Source organism: Takifugu rubripes, chromosome 17, assembly GCF_901000725.2.
Source record: "Takifugu rubripes chromosome 17, fTakRub1.2, whole genome shotgun sequence".
Classification (NCBI taxonomy): domain Eukaryota; kingdom Metazoa; phylum Chordata; class Actinopteri; order Tetraodontiformes; family Tetraodontidae; genus Takifugu; species Takifugu rubripes.
The window spans coordinates 4,158,547-4,175,111 of record NC_042301.1 but is presented as its reverse complement, the minus strand read 5'-3'; the positions used below and the strand labels follow the sequence as shown (position 1 = coordinate 4,175,111).

The window sequence follows — 16,565 nt, the reverse complement described above, 5'->3', positions numbered from 1 at the left end:
AGAAGGTGAGCTCAGAGTCGTTGCATTTCATGGCATGTTGGCTTAAGCCGGTGGCCTCGGGCGAACATTCACACAGTCGGCTTAAGCCCTTCTGCCTGGGCTCAATATTAGTTGTCACAGCACATCATGTTTCTCTTGAGGACTGTAATGTGTGAAGCGTGAACAGAAACCCTCGTTAGGTTTCTAAAAGCGCCACTGAAAACCGGGAGGGGGGGTCGTTTGTTCCCGCGCACGTGGGTTGTGCGAGGGGAGAGGAGAGACGGTAAGCAACGAAGTTTGCAACTCTTAAATCACACCCAATTATCGGTGTCGGGGAAAATCCATATGCAAACCTGCCGTTGAGCAGAATTCAAACGGCACGGCTGTGGCTGAGTCTGTAAAATGGCTTAGCATGTCCGTCATCTGCAGCTTTGCAGTAATGGAAATGACAGCGCAAATAGCTTCGGACTTGCATTAAATCAGTTTTATCATCGCCGTAAATGTCAGAAAAGCATATTGCGATCCCAAAAAAGTGTCTCTATGTGTCGCTTGCCTCGCCATCAAAAGTGACTTTTCATATCTCTTCAGAGCGTGGTGCATATTAGGGGAGATGAGATCATATGTAGCACGTCACGCCATTAGCAACCTCCGGTGTGTGCTCACGCCCTTGTGCACCCTTCCCCATTTCTTATGGAGAAGCATTGTCAAAATAAGAAATAAAAAAGATTTTTCCTCAGTAGCCTACAGTTGGGACCTCAGGAGGACAGCTGGAACCCAGAATGCAAGAATATATATGCAAATGAATCTTTAAATTGAAATATCACATGATCATAAGCATTGTTGGTGAATATTCTCCGTCTTCCCGGTGAAGGAAAATCTTGGTTTAAGAGACTGGACATTCAGGTGTCATCTGTCGGCTTTGGGATGGTTCTGCATCATCTTCCGAGTCCATCTTCCATGAAGATGAAGAACCTGGACGGCACCTGAATGACCTACATGGCTGCACCCACCAAGAGTGTGAACACATCCAAAAATTATTAATTTTTTATTTTAACACGAGGCCTTCGCCATAAAAATTTCAAAGGGCGTGAATACTTCCTGTACCCACGATGTGCAGCTTACGCTCAGCCCGTGACTACAAACATTCACACATCTGTGTGCATAAACTATTAAAGTCTGTGTTCCAGAACAGGCCAGTCTGCTGAATGGCTGCTGGAAGAAAAAGCCCGCATAAAATATGAAAAGAAACCCGTTTGTGGTGGGTCGGATGACGCTGCTGCTGCCCTGCTGGATAAGAAATCCTGCTTCTTTGTCTTCTTCTGGCACCAGAGACTAGTTAAACTGACAAAAACCGAGACGTTTCACATAATCAATAGAACAAAGGTTAATTAAAATGCTCAGAACGTCAGTATCAAAGCTTTCCCATCCCCTCCTCGTGGCCCATTTAGCTCCATTACCCAAATCTTGAATCCTCCTCCTGATACTTATAAACTTCGCCTGGTCTGCAGTAAATTCCGCCCGCTAAAACTCCTCGCTCATCCATCAGCGGGCCGGCCCGAAATAGCAGACTGGTGCCTAATGTTCTGCTTCCAATCTCCAGCACGTCTCCTCTTCTCATTTGCACTCCCACATCCAATTACTACAATTACATGCAGTTTAATTATTATGGTGCTACTGGTCATTAGCTAAGGAACGGAGGGAATCCTGAGCAGATGGAAGGAAAACATATAGCAACAGCAGGGGTTTCAGCCATAAGGAAATGCAGAAAATGAAGCATGAGATGAAATACGATGCTGGCAATAAAGTAAATACTGCATAATAACCAATAATGCAGATGGCAATTTAATAACATGCACAAACATGCCGGGACAATGGGAGCGGCATAACATGCAGCAAACACAATAAAATAGAATCCGGTGCTGATGAGAGAAAAGCCGCTGCTCTGGGTTCCACTCTGAAATATTTATTTCTCATCCGATGTGACATTTTCCCACCATTCATTCAGCGATGTCAAAGCAAACTGGATTTGGTGAAGGCGGATTATTTATAGAGGGGACATCAAACACCCAGAGAGAGAGACAGCTACAGCCCCCGCTAATGCTTGACAAGTTCTTTCAACATGGTTCGATGGGGATGACGGCATTATTCCACCGCATTTGAGCTGCGAAGTTGGGGTTTTTGAGCTGTCCTGACCTTTTTGACCTACATCTCTGTTTCCTTTGTCTCCCTCCTACCTGAAATCTCCTGATTTTCACATTCTGGCAATGATAACACCCACCCCCCCCCCCCCCCCCCCAAAAAAAAAAACAGCCGCTACAAACAAACCGAACGGCAAAATGAGACATTGAAAGCAGAATTCCTATGACCCGGCATCTTCTTTATAAAATAAATAGGAATTAAATGTGAACAATGCAGCCGCACAGCTTGATTCCTTCCACACGTGCACCATCTACGGAAGCATTCACATCACATCCATGCGTCATCTTGACAGTCTTGAACTTGAACTCAGAAAATAGCCCTCCCTCGGTTGAAAACTGTACGCCACGCCAGCTCAGAGAGACATATCTGGCAGGGGCTCTGTTCACCACACAGGCCACGTCCGCCCGCGTTAGTGTGTCAGAACACACACTTTAGCAAACGAGACGCCGCGCCGTGAAGAAAACGCGCTGCTGAGAAGAGGAAGAAAAACGTGTTGGATGTGACCTTTCACTCCTCTGCCTCCACAGAAAAAAAGCGTCGACATTTGGTTGACTTTTTGTGAGTTTTGGTTTTGGTTTCAGGCATAAAATAACATTAGCGTTCCCAGTACAAGCAGCCGGGACACTGAAACGTGCCGTCTAACTGCGCTGTATTTTAACCCTGTCCTGACGCATCCATGTGTCTAAACAGGAACAAACTCTCCAGGCTGCAGACGCCCTCAAAGATTTCCTTTTTATCAGAGAATCTTACATGTTAGCATAAAAAAAATGTAAAATTATACATAATATTGACATTAATGCTAATTGTGTCCATTTCATTTCTCTTTTTACGCATCTGTTCAGTTGTCCTATAACCGGACCAGTTCTAGGTCCAGACAAAACATTTTACAAGCGTGTATTTTTCATCCCACTCTAAAATGGGACTCTGCAAACAACCAAACACCAACAGAAGTGTCAAGCTGTTCACGACTGAAACAAAGCAGACGGCATCCTTGGATAACAAGCTCGCAACAGCTCGCTGCTCTAAACCAGCGCTGGCCGTCCCTCCGTCTGTCCGCGGAACACTTACTCTAACAAACAGGATGAGTTTAGGAGCTGGAGAGCAACGCGAGGAACACAAACAACAGCAAAGATGGCGACTCAAGCAGGAAACACCAGTCACCTCCGATTCCAACCGACGCTCACACTGTTGTGTAACCTGCAACAAGCATTTGACTGCTCACACACACACATCCACACACACTGATCTGTCCGCTGTCATCTTAATCCGGCTGCCATGTCAGCCCTTCCAACCCTCCGTTTGCAGCCCTGCCTAATTGCAATATCGTTCGGCTGCCTCGGACGCGCGTTTCATTCTGCGAAAGCCGACGCCGGGCCGACGTCCCGCTGACAGTGTCGCACTTGGAGACGAGGGAGCGTTTAGGAGAAGCGGCCCAGCAGGGGGCGAGTGGACCGCCGCGGTCCCACCGTTGCACGAAACAAAAAACCATCACAAGAGTGCGTGAAAACGACACATTAAATCCCAACAAACGGCTTAGCAATTATCCAGTCCCGGCGTCGTGGAAGACCTCGTTTGAAATATTGACGATGCTAGCTAGACGGGGACACTTGGAGGTTGTTTGTCCTTGTGAAATGTGAGTCGTCCGCGATGGCGTTGTGCATCTATCTTATAATGTAGCTTAAATGAGTCATATTTCAGCAGCTAGTTGGACCCAGAGAGCTGTATTTACACTGAAAAGGTAACGATTAAAATGGCGCCGCATGTTTCCGCTGCACACTTGTTGCTGCTCGTGGATTTGTTCTGTTTTATTAGGGTGGAGTTCAAGATGAGGCGGCAAGTTAATTGAAAGGTGGACCTAGAAAGAGGGACGGCATCGATTGAAGGGAGAAGGCTCGGGAACACTCGGCTGGCGAGATTTTCTTCTGAGAGAAGATGGTAGGAGCTAGTAATTCGCCAAGCTACTGAAGAGCACTACAGAAAAAGAACATTTGGACGACGACAACATCATCACCGGTTACTTAGCTGCAACAAATGGCGCCTGGTCAATGACAGCGGTTACAGCCATTGATCAGGTAATGGTGTGATAGTATTGATTTGTCCTGCTGCAGACAGCAGTCTGAGCATTTAGCTTAAAGGCAGGAGCATTGTTATCCTTCACACAGACCCAACTAATAAGGTCCAAATGGAAGAAACCATTTTAATGTTGATTTCTTTCTTTTTCTTTTTTTACTTTAACTCGACCCCTTAAGATCAACGGGTAAAATACTTGTTTTTTCAAATCTCATGTGGTCATTTCTTGAATTCCAGTCAAACAAATAAGCTTCTCAGAGACTCTTGAAGGTTTTCCATCCATTATTGCATTTAGGTGCCGTCCATGCAAGTCAAATATGGGCCATATTGTCCCATAATTAGAAAAATAAATATATGCATAGAGACAAAGCCTTCAATAAACGCATTTCTTTGCAATTACATTGCATTGCTGTCAGTCAAGTCTGGATGAAGCCACCCAGTAAATTCACATTAAACTCCTGTATTCAACAGAATCCTGTTTAGAATATATGAAATTAAGTTGACCTGTTATAAACAATAAGAGATGTAGCTTTGTATGCATAATTCCTCCTTTATCTTCCGTGTTTACTCTACGTCTCCTGGGTTTAAACCATTATCGGATGCTAATACAAATGATGAATATAGAACAGGGAGCTGGTGTAATGGTGTCTTTCACTGGTAGCCAGCTTTGTGAGTCTCACAGTGCTGACAGATGTGTGCGCACTGCTAATATTAACACAACCGCTGTGATTTCTGGTGTCACATCATTATCGCGAGCAAAGGAACGCTTTCCTCTGTGGCGAGCGTGCGCGGCAGATGGTGACAAATACAACAGATGACCATAATTTCTATCGACTGCGTGGCAGCGGTGCCAGGAAATAGAGCTTATATATATTCTGTATGTATATTGCGCGTTAAAATTCAAAAGGGAATGATGCGGACAGGATGAAGCACAAAATAAGTGAAGAAGCTTGTGAGAGCTGCGCGCCGCAGGAGGCCTCGGCGTGATATTTCTGTCCGCGGTCACGATCCAGCCCTCCCAGCAAGTTCGCTATAATAATAACAGGTCTGGAGGTGACAAATTGCTGGTGCACATTTCTCAGAAAATTGGTTCTTGCTCTCATTTAGAGACGACCCCTTCCATCGACAGAGGTCAAGTCAACCCGTGCTGCGAGAGCCGAGATGGATGCACAAAACAAGCGCGCGTGCACGTTGGACAGGAAGGCAGAGAAAAGCTTTACATCGCGCAGCTTTAGGAACCGGACGGGAATCTGCACTTTATATATCGATATATATTAATGCGTTTGTTTGATGCCATCAAAAGTACATTTATTTTGATCACTTTAATGAACAAATACACAAAAAGGCAACATTAATGTCAAAAATCAGCGTCCTTCCTGTTCACCAGAGGCAAACCGGGGACATTAATCTTGTGATTTTACTGTCATTTTATAAACAGTGCTGGTGATAACTGTTGTTTTTTTACATTTGCTGTGGAGCAGAAGAGGAACTGCTATAAATCCAGAGGCTGCATGTGCACCAGAAGACGTGTTTGTGCGTGTGGTCGTGGAAGCCGTTCACGAAACCGCTAATCTGCTAATCATCTGTTTTTGGACGGATGATGCGCCGCGCAGCTGACAAACAACTCAATTCCCACCATTCGAACGCCAGCGAAACATTTTAACAATAGAGCAACGGACAAATTGCTTTTAGAAAGAACCCTGTCTCCTTTGTTTTCTCCTTATCTGTCGATCTATACCGCATCCCCTCTGCCCTGAGAGACATGTCACTTCCTCCTTGCAGCATTTCCTGAAATAGCTCCAGAACCCTCACAGGCATTGCAATGCAAAATACTCCCAAAACAGTGAATAGAATATTCTTTCCAATGCTCAAACCACTGCTGGTGGCACTAGCTTGAGCTTGGGTTTGATCTTTTTACCACACCAGGAGCACCTAAATGTTAGCAAGGGATTGGAACTTTACAGCAGGTGGTTGGGAAATGCCAAAAGGTGAGGATAGGTGCAGGTGAGCGATGCCATCGTGCAAAAAGCTGCGCGTCCGTTCGGTCGTCCCTCCATTAGCCAGTTTGTGTAAAGTAACCGAAGCCCTCCGCAATGCAGCAAATGCAGCAGTCGGCATTTAACGCGAGGAAATCCTGATCGACGATCTTCAATATCAGACGAGAGTGAGTGGGGAAAGGGAGGTAAGCAGAGGTGAGGGGGGAAAACCCAACGCTACCATATAATTATTCAGTCTCCCACCGAAAACTTAATATATTCTTCTCAGAGGAGCAGAAATGAGGGTGCAGAGACAGAGAGAGGAAGGGCTGCAATAGAAGATGGGGTGCTTTTATGACTTCATTAGCCCTGGAGAAACCAAAGCAACTGAAAACAGTGCAGTCCTCACATTTTTCCACCTAATATTACCTAATATTATTGGTGCAAGGCTGCAAAAAGAAGACCCAAATAAAGAGTTTCTAATCTATTGGAGAACTGAGGATCTCTTCTGAGGGGGAGGAGGAGCAACTGAACAACTATTATAACAAAATATGAAGAAATTGTGATTGGATAGGACCAGTAACACCAGTCAACATCACCTGGAAACCGGAAAGGCTTCCTTGTTAGCGTGTGTTGCATTGGAAATTGCCACATTCATCCTGTTGAGCTGGGCATTAGCAATCAAGCTCGTTCTCCAAAGAGAATATTTATTATTATTATTAGTGCAGCTGGTGATTTACTCTCACTCCCAGTTCTATTTCGGACAATAAGTTCCTAATTTGCTGCACATGGAGGCGCGAGGCTAAAGCAGGTAACACTAACAGCAGCGAACCGGCGCCGCTGTTGAGTTGAGCCGGCTGGAGTTGGATAACCGCCAGTGATTAATGTCTTTGAGCAACGGCGCCCTGTGACGCCGTGGTGGGTTCATTATTCAGAGCTGGGTGAAGACGAGCAGCAGGAAAGGCCAGAAACACCAACATCCCACAATCACGATGTGAGGCGTTACTACAGCGCAGCCTTTTACATACCAGTATATTAATAATGAATCTAATTAGCCAACTACTGTACATTAATATCATTGACACGCAAATATAATTTTGTACTGCAATTTATCCTGACATCCTGCTGAAGTGTATTTAAATGCCCCAAGTGTGATGATGATGATCCATTTGGGAAATATGACTAATATTGATTTTAAACTGCAGCGATATCACATAAAATGATATTGGAATAAGGAAATTCCCTCCTGAGCAACAGCCCCCAAACATGCCTAGAAATTATTTTATGCTTTATGCCTAGAAATGGTGAAGGCGTCCAACAGCAGAATGCATCCTGACACGCCACCGAAGACACAAGCATCACCGCTCACAGCCAGCAGACGAGGAGAGAAGGGAACGAGGTGCCGCACACACACACACTGTGACGGCCCACTAGGTGGCCTCACGTCTGGGTTTAATATTTGGGATATGGTGTCTTTGGCTGCGCCTGGTCTGGTGTTGTGCTTGGCCTGCAGATGGAGCTGTCTGGACCTGTTTGGGAGGCCACCACTCCAGGTGGGGCTCATTAACCTGATGAACCAGTGATGGCTTAAAAACCCATGTTCAGGACGGAGATGGGGCTGATCGGGCCGAGGGTCAGCTGCTGCCGAACGAGATTGGAAACCTTGCCGAATGCGTCCACTGGAGAGTGCCAGTCCCGTTGTTAAAGCCTCGTTGGGATTATCCTCGTTGGATTCTGATTATACCCTGTTGCACCCTACTGCTTTCACCGTTACCATTGACTGTTCACTTTACTTTTCAATAAATCCCTTTTTGTTAAAAGTGCTTGGTCTCCCCGTTTATGTTGTGGTCATTCGGAGCCAAGTGGTCATGACAACACACACGCACACGCACACGCACACGCACACGCACACGCACACACACACACACACACACACACACACACACACACACACACACACACACACACACACACACACACACACACAAGAGAGACAAAAGGCTGACAAAGGAGGAGAGGGACAGTTTTCACCCCAGGCTGTGAATACTTTGAAAAAGTACACCAAGTGAAGCAGGTCACCATGTCCGTCCAAGGAAAGGACGGACACGACAGCAGAGAACGTGGGAAGAGCTTCCTCATTAGTGGGGAGCACAGAAAAGGAAACTATCTGAGGCGAAGGTTTAGAACTGAAATGTTCACACAAGTCTGGAGCAATCCGCTGTTGGACCATCCCAAATCCAAAACCAGCTGGAAAAAGGAGAAGAGGGAGGAAAAGACGATACAGTCCCTCGTTCCCTACCTCCGTCTTCCTCTACTCTCTTCGCAACGCCGCCTCCACCTCTTCATCCCCCCCGCTCATGGCTCTTGATGAGTTTGTGAGCCGCTGAGGAGAGACGAGGATTTCGGAGACAAACCATCGTGCTGATCCTCCAGTGGAGCCTGATAATCCATTGAAGCAAGAGGCGGCACAGTGACAATCAGCTAATACCTAAACAACTGTTATCAGAGAGAGCATCCTCCTGTCTGGTGACAAAGCCCTCCACAAATGTGGCTGTGATGTGCAAAGAAAACATCGGAAATACAAAGAAATGGACGGGTAATATAGAGAAGAGCCTCTTGTCAACATTTGCTCGAGTTGCCTCGTTGTCCCTGATGATTAAAATAAAAAAAATCCACAGAAAAATGCAAATTTAAAACCAAAACAACACCATAAAGATCAGAGAATTACTGTTGTGTTATGATGTCCGTGCAGTTGTAAATCAGATGTCACGCGAACCTCCCAGCAGCGCTCGTTAGCATAGCTGGCTTCCACTGAGAGACTGGTTTTAAGAGGAGGGAATCAAACGCTTGCTGTGACCAGCCTGGGCCAGAACAGAGAAATCATGGCTTGGCAGAGCCCAAACTGCAGCAATCAGCACTACCAGCCAAGGAACACACTCTCACAAGGTTGAAATGGTGAAGGTCCACCGCGACAGACCGATTTATCTGCTAGCGGGACATAATTAGAGACGGTTCTGAGTAATTCGACTTTGGTGCGTCAAGTGTCCCCTATCTCAGAGCAAAGATCGGCCCGGTGACTCTAGCTTTAACCATCAAAAAGAGCCGGCGGTACTAAAAATCTTAATTAGAATCTCCATGGCTCGACCTTTATGTCAAAATTATTTATCCTCCGGTGCCCCCCCCCCCCCCCCCACCGGATGCGTGGTCCCTGGCTGCAATGATGACACGGCGTTCTTCTGGATACCCGGGCCGTCGGCCGCCGTGGCGGCGAGGTCAAGGGTCATCGGCGGCGCGTCAACTAAGGGTCGCCCTGGTTTTCCTTGGTTCTTGCATTGTGCCACTCACAACAAGTAGTCGTCTGCATAATGACACAGCGTCGTGGTTTTTCCGTGCGTGCGTCTTGCCGTGCACGTGGGGGTTTCGTGTTGTTCTTGGAGGACCCAGATGGATCAGCCTATGTTCCATTCCCAATCTTTAGAACCCTCGCGTAGCACAGGCATAGACAATCCAAAAAAGGACACGCTTCAGACACACAGTAGACAGGGGGGGGGGGGCGTGCACGTGCATCCACATGTGGTTGTAGAACGTTTGTGCGCTCGCTCCCGATGACTCGCGCTGGAAACATCAATGATCTGCCTCTTGCTCCCTCAGCCAGCTCTGATGCCGCAGCAGTTATTTATTCTCATTGATATTTATCGCTTTGTTTCCATGGTTCATCTTCCGGACCGTCAGACTACAGCAAACATCCCATATTCCCCCGAGAGCTGACGTACCCTTAACCCACTCCCGCCGTCGTTCGGTTGCTCCTGCGCACGCTTCGGCGTGGAGGCACCTCTCCCAGCGCCGAGCGGTCATCTTATTTTTAACTGGAGCGGTGATTAGAAGTGGCTGGCCTTCACAAAATGACCTTTGACCTTCACTCTTGGCACCGTGCCGAGCAGGAGATTATAATGGAGTGCCTTTTTTCATTCCCCACCCTGCCGCTGGCAGTCAGCCTTCATCAGGGTCGCGCTTATACTGTATCATCAGTCAGCCGAGGCGTTTGTGGCATTTCACCGGTGAAACGGGGGGTTCAGCTGGCGCGACTGCAACACCCTAACAACCGCCAGTGTGCAGGGATACAGAGCTTCGCTGGTCGTTATTTATGCGCCCATTTGCTCATCAAATCCCATTTCCATGGAATTTTCAGCAGTTGAGAACGCGTCACCCTGAACTCTGACGGAAGAGAATTCTGGAACAGGAACACAGTTATTTCCCTTCTCCTGCCAGCAGTTTTCATGTTGTGGGAGACTGGCGTGAAGCATCACAAGCCCCTTTTTTTTTATTTTCGTCTCTCTCAGGTGATCCAATCCCCGTTCAAGCCTTCCTGACTCTGCCGGTCAGCCGTGGTCTTTGTCAGAGAAAACGGCTTTTGCCGGCGGCCGCCATTACCCTTCTGAACTCGGCTCACCCGCCAACGCAAACTACCGCAAGAAGAGTTGGAACATTCACTCACGGCTCGGATTTTTCCGGCTTGTGGGTACAACAAATGTTCTTCACCGGATCAGCCTGGAACCGGTTTCAATGGCCAGATTGATTTCAAGGAGTAGCTGGAGATTTAAATAAATAAAAACACCAAAAACAAAGCAAAAACACACTGATTCTGATACTGTCTTTGAGGTCTTTGAAAAAATTAATTTTCTCAAAGACCTTTTGAAGGTCTGAATGGCCTCCTCACCTAAATTGGATTTCAAGCTGCCCCTTTAACCACGTGCAAAGTGATCTCGGATCATCCGGAGCCTGGGAAGCTGAAGCTGACGCAGTCAGATGAAATAGTGGTGGGAGTATCTCGAGCTTTTATCCATATTTCACATCATCTTCCTTTTGCTTTGTGGCTATCTGCCAGAAAACAAATCTGATTTGCTGCTGTCTGAACAAATATTAAGAGGGCCCAGAAAGGGTACCGTCCCTCAACATTCTGCTGCTTAATTCTTCTGTGGAGGTCTGTGCCACGTTGTCAGCCACCGGCCGTCATGCCTACGAGTATTCCCATATATCACACCAACATGCGAGCAGAATGTTTGACCCTAAGAGAAAATAAAGCTTTCCATCACCGCACGACGCCCGAAAGCGACAGTATAAGCTGGACCGCCATTGATCAGAGCATCTCGATAGCCTCCGAGCTGCATCGTGGCCTCACATCCCAACCGCTTCATAAATCCTCTTCTCCTCGGCCCGCTGATTTAGCTTTCATCGCTCGACTTCAAGTGGGAGAAAATGAGCTTTTGGTTTTAAGGCTAACGACGACAGCGGGTAAAATTGACTGAAGAGGGAGGAAATTGCAGTGGGAGTTTGGCGAGTGCGCGGGAAAACATACCTTCTGTACGGATGGTGAAGGGGGAGTCCCCAAGTCTCTTGGCTGAGAACTGTCCCCCCAGAGACGTCATTAGAAAGCAGAGGCTGAAGAAGCCTATTCCCACCACGAATATCCTGCAACACAGAGGGAGGAGAGAGGGAACAGAGGGAAAGGGAGGGTTAGGCAGGTAGACGGATTTCATCTGGAATGGAGATAAAGAGATATTTTAGGAAATGATCTGGGAATTGGGCAAAAGCAGGTGGCAGGGAGTGAAGATGAAAGCAGAGCGGGGAGGCAGGAAATAAAGCGACTGCTGTCAGATGGACAGGAGACGTTCAGGACAGAGTGACCCAAAGAAGTGAGAATGATTACGGAAAGAGAGGACGGAAGACGCTGGTCGAGAAAGAGCCATTCCTAAAGCCGATGTGATTTTTAATGCCACATCAAAGGCAAAAATCAATAAAGAGAAGAAGAGGACAGGGGCCGGCACGAGTATGTGTCATTTACAGCGAAAACAGGAGCGTGACAACAGATGGCAAAGATAAATGGGCCCTCAGACTGGTGCGGCTCCAGCCAGAGCTTGATTAAGGGCACAAAGTTGGCTCCATCTAAGGACAGAAGGAGCCGCTTCCTCCTGATCCACAACCCATTTACGTCAGTGGAAATCAAACGCTTCCCTCGCTCAAATGTTTGAATCAATATTTAATGTCTGATAAGACAAATTCTTTCCTGACCAACATGAGACCTCCCGGAACTGGAGACGGGAGCGTGCACGACGGCGGGCTCAGATCTTTGACATGAAAGACTTGCAGTTTTCGAGCGGAAAATCTGCTCCCGGTTAAGCTCATCTCTGCAGCGACGCCACAGCTCAGAGGTTATCAAATGATGACAAGGCTTCTTCTGCACCCAGGGCGGCAAACGTGTCCGCGGGTCGGCTCGGCCCGGCCCGGCCCGGGAGACAGAGTGACACCGGAAGATCGGTATGACAGAAGGGGGCTGAGACAGACACCACATCCCTCTAAATATTGTCATCCTGGCATTTTTAAAATGGGAAACAGGGCATTTTTCATGCTTCCTAGTTCCAGGCTTGCCCCCAACCTTTAACTCCCGCACCCGAAAGTGGCAGCCGGGATCTGGACATAACAACCGAATGAATTATTCATCACTCACTTCAGCAGAAGGGAAAAGCTGTTTGCTTTAACATAGGGGCGGCCTGAACCCTGACAGCACTTCCTGGAAGACTAACATATGTAGATCTGGTCACGCAAAGGGAAAAAAGAAAAAGAAAAAGCTCTCAGTATTTATGAGGACATAATAAACGAGCTCCTATCAACGGCCGCTTAAACTAACATTTGCTGAAGAGAACTGATTGACCCACAGGGATCACAATGTTGAATAATCCGTTTAGTATAGAGCCGCGGTGGTTTGGCACCATCCCAGGGCGACCCTGCTCCGTGACGCAGCCAATGTGTCTTTTCCCGATTTGGAGCCGTTTAGCTTTCAAGGACAGCGTCGCCGTGGCGATCCGTGGCCCCGGATCTCCCTGAGGTTCCTGGCCATCCCGAGAGCAGGCGACTGATGACATCAACTGCAATGTTACACTGAAAAGAGTTCCTCACAAACTGAAATTAGCTGATTTTTGGGGGGTAGTTAGTGCCAGAATCTGGAATTTCTTTAGTGATTTAGCTTTTTTGACTTCAATGTGTGTTGTGATTAAGTGTGTAATTAAGTGTGTGTGTGTGTGTGTGTGTGGAGGGGGGGGGGGGAGGGGGTCATACGCATACAAGCTCATGGCGTCCAGACTGAACTTCTCCAATCCCCATCAACCATCATCACGCTCCTACACTGACAGCTCTCGTTACTTCAGCCCCGATCCATCGGAATATTGCCCCCATCTGTTCCAGGCACATTGCAGATTTAATTGTAGCAGCTGAGGACTTCAAGACAGCGACATGTTGATCCGGAGGGATCCATGGTGTCAAGAATGGGAGCAGTGCAGCGGTCTTCAAGCTGGGAGCGGTTGGTGCTGCACAGAAGAGCAGAGGAACGCTTCCTCCTTCATATCTTTCATCAGAGAAAAGAGAGGCTGCTACTATAGTCGGCAGAAATGGAAAATCTGTAACCATGAAGTTATCTAATCTGCATAATCTCACTCGATAAAAAGATTAATGCACCATACAGTGTGAGTGTGAGTGTGAGTGTGAGTGTGTGTGTGTGTGTGTGTGTGTGTTCACACACTTGTTTCTCTCTTTAAATGGCGTTCCGTGTGTGACATGAGGGGATTAGGCTTTGGACCTGCCTGAAGAGTCTTTAATTAACAGGCTTAAAGTAAATGTTTTGCACTGTATAATTGGATCAGATGGACGGTTCTGCTATCAGCTAATTGGCTTCCTTAAACATACAGACTTATCTGATTTAGCCCGAAGGTGGGTGGTTTTGAAGCAAGAGGGGTTCCGTCAGGCGTGGAAGAGACTTTTTCTGACTCACTTAAACACTTTCAAACTGTTTGGATTCTGCTGCCCTTGGCAACGATTTGGAAAATCAACACCAACCACATCCAAGCAAGGAGAATATCCCACTTTAACGTCTCGCATAAGGACCCGAGCCGTCATTTAATGAGGACCAACCTGTGATTATTCTAAAATAATAAAGATAAATATGGTGTGAACCTACTGCAGATACTGGATCGAGTAGTTTTTTAAAGCTGCTTCTGCAACGTTGCTCCCAGGAACCTTGAGCACATTCAGCGATCTGAAGCGGGAGTTAAGCGTCCCTGTTGCTGCAGCAGACGCTGGAGGTTCCGAGTCAATGAATTGGCAGGAATCATTTATTTAATTTATGAATTTGCAGGAATCATTTATGCTTCTACAAACCTCCGTTCGACTGCAGCTGGGAAATAACCCGACCCGGCAGCCACGGTGACGCCGCGCAGCAGGAAACTTAAGTTGGCGCCGCAGCTGCGAGCATTTTTCCTGCTTTACAGCTGCGCTGCTCGTTTATGCGTGCGCGTCTGCGCTGGGTGCATCGTTTTCAGGGCGTGTGCGCGTTCGCGCAAGCACGAGCCCCCTGTTTGACAACTCGCGGCGTTCAAAAAAACGAAAAAAAAACCAAAAGCACAGATATCGTGGGTTGTCGTGCACGCGCAGCGCGTGTTCGGGGGGGGGGGGAGTTGTCTCTTACCTGAAAGGCTTGAACGTTAACAGACTTCTTCTGGCCATTGTTTTACCGTCGGCGTCGCCAATGATCATTTTCCAGAAGCAGCGACCGCTGACATCGTTGCTAACCTCCCATCACGGAACTTCGGGCGGCCAAACATGTTCACCGCGTCCCGTCCGACAGCGGTGCACGGCGCCGCGCCACTGGGTTATGACGCACGGACGCGCATCCCGGGGATAAAAGGAGACCAACTTTTATTCAGGGTGTCCGGGCTGATGTCTCAGGAAACGCGGTTTAGTGCGTTATTCCATCCTCAGACAAACACTCTGATCATGAGCTTTAGTCCAAAATTCTGAAGTTGTCTCTTTCCCTCCCAAAGAAAGGCGTTGTTGCTTTCCCGCATGCTGGTAAAAACATTTTAAATCTCTTAAACCGGTAGAGAAGGTGCGGGCCCATTCAACTACACCAACAAGCAAACGCGATTGGGACAATTTGACGGCCGCGTCTCGTGGTCGTTCAGGTCTAGCAACTAAGCTAGTCAAAGTAAAGTAGCTAACATCCGGTAGGTAATTTCAAAATAAAATCAATACGGAGATAATTACCACGGATATTAGTGTTTACAATGACCAAGCCAGACAGTGTGATTTTTTTAAATATACAATGTTCCCTGGCTGATTTAGTTAGCTAAACTCACTTACGAAAACCACGTTATTGAAACTATTGGCATCTTATTTTTGTAGCGAATTCAGACCGTTTCCAGTTTAGCTGCCATCAATCTCGGTGATTTGACACTCGTTGACGAAATGAATGCCAGCCGCTTTCTGTACGGCAAAGGCATCATCATCATCATCATCAGCATCATTAGCATCATCAGCATCATCATCATAATTGAGAGAATACTACAAAAGAAATTATGTACAGTGAAGAAGAAAACAGTGACAAGGACCGATTTAATCCCTCAATGAAAGCTCGCAGTTGTTAGTGACCAAAATCTCTTGAATAATTTGCTTTTTAAAGTTTGACTGTTGCTGTTTCTGCAGCGAGAAGAGAGGGAAACACTGCTCATGCGCCTGAAGCCCAGGTGATAATTTCAGCACCACGGACAGCTAATCATGGAAGGGTGAAACAAGCGCCTCCCAGCGACAAGTAAAGGTACAGCAGCTGGGTAAATATGACTTCATTCACGTAGTTGTAATCATGATAATTATAATAACGTAAACAATGTATTCGGGTTGAAATATACTGAGAGAATTGTGTTGCAGAAATGGGCAAGGACACCTAGTGGGAGTCTTGTTTAGTAAAAAGATTTGCAGCCAGTCCTGGCACAGATTATCAGACTCGGTGTTCAGCAGAGCATTGGAGCATAAACTGAAGCAGCGATGGGCGCAGGACCTGACTGGAGATGACAGTGAATTCTCAGACTCCCTTCTTGCTTCACTCGCACCGGTGCGTGTGGATTTGAGTGACAGTCCACCGCCCATGTTGATGAAAGAGCGGTGGGCACGAATCCATTGGACAATAGGGTTTTCACACCTCGTGTGTGCGTGTGTGTGTCTGTGTGTGTTCAGTAACATGTACATGGAGGTCCCATGTAGTATAAACACTCACACGTTCTGACCAATGCAGTTTAAAAAGCAATCTGGAGCTGGTTGAAGCTTTAAGAGCAGACTCTATGCTCCTTTTCATGTTGGCTATATTGTCTGCTGGTGAATTAGTTAACAGTTAATCGTCAATGTCTGAGCCGCTACGAAGCTTATCAATACTGGCAGTATCGACCAGCACGATAACGCAACAGCACAGGTGGGAGCAGATCCACACTTAATAGCCAGAAGAATGTCCTCTGTCAGCAA

At 47.1% G+C, this 16,565-nt stretch overlaps 1 pseudogene; it reads right to left on the bottom strand.

Annotated features, from left to right (window-relative positions):
• The window catches only part of LOC101073759 (alpha-1,6-mannosylglycoprotein 6-beta-N-acetylglucosaminyltransferase B-like), a 47,097-nt pseudogene extending 31,879 nt beyond the window's left edge, over nt 1-15,218 (bottom strand).
• Between the last annotated feature and the right edge of the window lie 1,347 nt (nt 15,219-16,565).